A 4990-nucleotide genomic window follows, 5' to 3' on the forward strand; every position below is an offset into this window, starting at 1 on the left:
TTTTTTTGGTTTTTCTCCGGTACCGGGAACCGAACTCACGGCCTTGCGCATGCCAGGCAGGCGCTTTTTGCCACTGAGCTAAATCCCCAGCCCCTGGTATTTGTTTTATGGATTCTGCTGCTTGTGTTCATACTGGGCAGGACCCTGTGGAACAGGACCTGCTTTGCAGGCCTCTGTGCTGGAAGTGGATGAGGATGTCAGGTGAAGCTCTAGAGCAGGATGAGCACCTGCTGCTGTGCAGCCCTGGATGTCTGGCCCTAGGCCAGTTGCATGGCCTGAAGCCTTTACCTGCAAATAAGTTAATTCCACCAGCCCTACGATGAGCATGGAGCTAAGGTGAATGTGGATCCTGACTCACTAGACTGCAAGCCAGAAGTGGCCAGGTTCAAGGGGAATCCATCCTTGATTTTATTTCATGAGTTCCAAGCATTGGGTGTTAAGTCTCCATTTGATTAGAGGTTTATTTTTTCACAAAGCCAAGAGAAGAATGTACAGAAAGAGGGTGAGATTTCTGAAGTGGAATGGCCTCCTTCCCGTTGCAAATGCACATGTATTTATGTTCATTGCAACAGACCTATTGTTGGGTTTGCCAAGTTTGCTATGTGCCTCTTGATTTAAAAAGCCAGCGAAAGGTGGTTTTAATAAAGCTTTTTAATGTAATAGAACACACAATAATAACATCCTGTTTGAAATCTCTGGGAAGAGAGTTTCTTTTGGAAATTTTTTTTAAGAACTATATGTTTCTCTTTCAGGCTGGAGAGGAGCTAGCAGAGGGAGAGGAAGGAAGGCTGCTGCTCCCTGGGGTCATGCTTGTCCCTGAAGTGGTTGATGCGTGACAGTACCAACGACTCAGAGCTACCCCAGTGAACTACTCCAAAGCCAGAAGCAAAGCTGCCTTTGACTGTTGACCCAGGACATAGGGCTCTTGTTACCTCACAGGCATCAGTGGCTAGCACAGACACATGAAATTCACATGTGCGTGTGACACGGGACTGGCGCACAAGGAGACGGTGCCTGGCTGGTCCTCACATGAGTACAAGTAATCCTTTAAGTCAAAGCAGTTACATAACTGCAAAGAAATTCGATGCCAATCTCCCTGTGCTCACAAATGCAGCCCTGGCAGGCGGGCCGCTGTGACCTCAGTCACACGTCGTAAGCCTGTGCGTCACCCGCGGGGCTCTCTGAGCCTGCATTGTGATTTTTGTTCAGGGAGCTGCGGCAGCTGGATTTTATTTCGTGTTTGTTTTATGGATTCTGCTGCTTGTGTTCACACCGGGCAGGACCCCGTGGAACAGGACCTGCTTTGCAGGCCTCTGTGCTAGAACAACACGGTCTCTGTTGGCCTCCTATTGCTAGGAAGGAATGGGATCTGAACAAAACAGGCGCACGGCGTGGAAGGTGAGGGCAACAGCGAGGCTGTGTGAGTGATGGGAGACACACGGGCCAGGCAGGGATGTCCTGAATCGACTCGGGGCCTGCAGACACCAAGCACTGGCTCGGTTGCTTGTGGAATTGGGACAAGGCGCTGCAGGTCTCCAGGGAGCCCCGTCTTGCAGACTGGGGCTGTGCTGCCAGCCCAGAGGTGTGAGACGGAGAACTCCGTCCAGGGCTGTGCAAAGCCCCGGGCTCTCCCACACCCCTCTGCCAGCCCAGTGTGGCCAGAGGGGAGCGACACAGCCCCACGTCCCGATTGGGCACTGAATCTGCTCATCCAGGGTTCGACCCGACTCAGTGGAGATGAGGCGGTCCAGGCTTAGCAAGATGACTCCTTGCTACGACGTCCAGCCGACGCAGGATGCATGTGACCTTGCTGTGGGTCCGGGCTCCAGGCAGACCTGGGACCCTCAGTGAGGAGGTCACGCAAGCCCTGGGTCTGCATGGTGCAAAGCCATTTCCCTGTGGCCTCACCTTGGCTGGACTGTGGTGCCCAGGCTAGGGGCTGCGAAGTCATCTTCTAGGGTGCAGGGTGTGGGGACACCTCGAGTAAAGTTGGCAACCTCCGTGAGCTGTGGGGTCCCGTGGGCCGGCTGATGACCTTTGAGGACAGTGGGGAGGGCCCTGGGGAAGAGGGAATTCTGCTCTAGGACGGACGTACAGGAACGCTGCCCAAGTTTCCATCCTGCCCCCTTGGGAATTCGGACTCCTGACCGCAGCATGGACTGCTACCGAGTCTCAGCGTGTCCGGCTGCCCGCGGGGCCCGGAGGCTGGGCCTGGAAGTAGCCTCTCTTTCCTCCGCCTCTGTCTCTGTCTGTGTGTGCACAGGGGCCGTGCATCTCCTTTCAGCTCTGCCTTCCTGGAAAGCCTTCAGTAGCTCGGATGCTGACTCCCCGGTCACACACGTCCCGCTGTGAGGAGTCACAGTCTGCCAGGCTGCTGGCCACCACAGGAAGAAGACACTGACTTCAGGACAGGACTGTGCCTTCTCCCTGCTGCTCACTCAGTGAGAGGTGAGCAATCACCCTGGCCTGGTCGGCCCCTGTCCCTGCGTTCCCAGCCCTGGGCGCATCTCACTCTAGGAGCTGTGACCTCCTCCACAGGCCTAAGTAATCCACTCCTGGCTGGATGACCCCAGCTGGGCTGAGTCTTTCTGCTTGGATCCCTCCAAGATGGGGCCTTCAGGGTATGACGCTGATCCTGTGGTCCCCAGGCTTTGTGCTGACTCTCCAGAGAAACCGCACTGACAAGAGACAGATGTGGATACGGACGGGATGTCGGTACTGAGACAGAGACATGTGGACAGATGGGAGCAGACAGGCAGACAGGTAAGGAGGTAGAGCCCCAGGAGCAGATGGATCCACAGGCAGACACAAAGGTTTGTTTTAAATAATTGGGCCCTGACTGTAGGTTGGAGATTCTAAGACTGAAGCAAAGCCAGGGTGCCAAGCAGGCAGGGTTAAAGCTGGGGCCTTAGGCAGAGCCCCTTTTCTGCTCTTCAGGAGGCATGGGGTTCCCCTACGTTGCAGGGTCACCTACTCTACCTGAAGTCACATGATCACAGGTGCTGACCACCCCTGTCCAGTGCCTCCAATAGCCCCAAGATCAGTGCTGGAGCCTGGCACATGGCCACACAGGTGGACAGGCCATCACAGCTGTGAGCGCATGAGACAGGTAGGGCCAGCCCCGTGTGCCAATCCCTGAGTCCCCAGACTTTCTCTGGGAGCACGGGCGGCCTTTGCTGATGCTGCCTGGGTTCAGCTGACCGTCCCAGGGCACCCGCACAACACCCCGTCCATCCAGGTGGGGGAGGTGAGGGGCTCTTGGGAGTGCCGAGGCCAGTGGAGGACATGGGTTGGGGGACGGTGCCCACGTCTTCTGCTCAGGCTGCTCACCCCTTTCTGTCTCCCCCTAGGATTATTGTCAAGCTCTTCTGTTGCAACATCTTTCCCTGAAGAAAGTAGCCGTCTGCATGACTCACTGACACGATAATATTTACATCCATGCTGTAATGGACTCTACCATACTGTTTTGTTTTTTAAAAATTGATTTTACTAGCAGGTTTTTGTGTGCCTGACCTGTCTTAATTCTGTCTGCGTTCCCTTCCCTTCCCTCCGCCACTGTTCCTTTCCCTTTTGCAGGGATTTATCTCCCTGCTTCACTTTAAAAAGGTTTTACGGCCCACTAAAATGTTATCCTGATCCAACAATGCACTGCAAACCACACTTTGAAAACTACTGCTCTACTTCCTGGGCTGTAAGTGCCACCCTGCTCTCCGGGCCTGACCTGGAAAACATGTTTTACCTTCTGTGCCTTGTCCTGTTGGGAAGCAGAGCACGCCTTCCTCACCCTGGCCACTGGGTCCCCTGAACGTGGACTGCGTTCAGCCCGTGGTCTCCCTCATGGGAAGTTGCACGGCGTGGCCCCCACACCATGCCATTTGCTTCCTTAATAATGGAGGTTTTAGAGCACTGTAGGAAGCTTGGACAGTAGGAACCACATTCGTGACCTTGACCTCGGTGGAGGGGCCCACACTGGCACCCTGCGCCTCCCCGCACCCTGGGCTCCCTGTGACGGGAGGGGTGTCGGCTGCTGAACTTCAGTGCAGGGGCACAGGATGCTCTGCCTCCTCCTCGCCAGCCTGGGAGGGGATGCCCCAGCGGGGGAGGCTGCGGGCCGGAGGGGAGGTGCCGAGCAGCTCTGCCCCAGTCATGGGCTGCAGCAGCAGGTGAGTGAGTCGGCCCCCTTAAGACAGCGGGACCTCTGCTCCGAAGAGCCCACTCGCAGGCTGCAAGAAAACTGACCCGAGGATTTTGAAGCAGGGAGCTTGGGCGTGGTTTCACAAAGGTGAGCGACACAACATAAAAGAGTGCACATGTGACGTCAGATCCTGAATCGATTCAAAACATTTCCCTTTCAATGTCATTTTGACTTTGGGAGGAGCCAGAAGCCACAGGGCGCAGATCCCATGAATGAAGTGGAAGAGGACGCGGGTCATGTTTCTATGAGCTGCCTTTCTGTTGGGTGGTGCGCAGCTGTATTTTTATCACACCTTGTAAAGACCCTCAGGAAGGAGGACTCCAGAGCCGCTGCAGAAAGTGGCCAGGGCGTGGGATCAGGGTGGTCCAAGTGCGGGGGAGGGTTCTGAGGGGGATTCATGGCAGTGCGTCTTTTATTGTAAGGATTTTAAAAATGTAAAAGTTCACCATACATTTTGATCACCTGTTATACATCTGCATTTCACACAAGCGTCCAGAGAGTTCTTACACAGTGCTTTGTAGGCTGGGATCTGGGAGTGCTTCCAGGACGGTACAGCGTACAATATTAGAGAATTAGCTTTCCGATCCCAGTGTCCTCAGGAATTTTTTTAACCGAAGTACAGGTACATATTTTGTGTGCTGTTTTATGGGCACCTTCGCTGATACGATGGGTTTCCTTTTTGTCTCTTCATGGGCTATATTATATTAAAATATCCTTGTGCCTTATGGGTAATTATAGTCAGTCATGAACTCTTGTCATTTTAATACAGATGTGGTCTGAAATCATTGGTATGTG

General features: G+C 54.1%; 1 long non-coding RNA gene across 2 annotated transcripts; it reads left to right on the plus strand.

The window, feature by feature from the left end:
- The first annotated feature begins 759 nt into the window (after positions 1–759).
- Positions 760–4431, plus strand: LOC102022154. 2 transcript variants are annotated; one of them, XR_259290.2, is made up of 4 exons: positions 760–1398; positions 2264–2448; positions 2649–2763; positions 3351–4431. It is a non-coding gene; the product is annotated as an uncharacterized LOC102022154 (long non-coding RNA). The 2 variants fall into 2 exon arrangements; XR_001234589.1 differs by lacking the exon at positions 3351–4431 and adding an exon at positions 2965–3056.
- The last annotated feature ends 559 nt before the right edge of the window (positions 4432–4990 follow it).

Source organism: Chinchilla lanigera, unplaced genomic scaffold (genome assembly GCF_000276665.1).
Source record: "Chinchilla lanigera isolate Chin_1 unplaced genomic scaffold, ChiLan1.0 scaffold00003, whole genome shotgun sequence".
Lineage (NCBI taxonomy): Eukaryota > Metazoa > Chordata > Mammalia > Rodentia > Chinchillidae > Chinchilla > Chinchilla lanigera.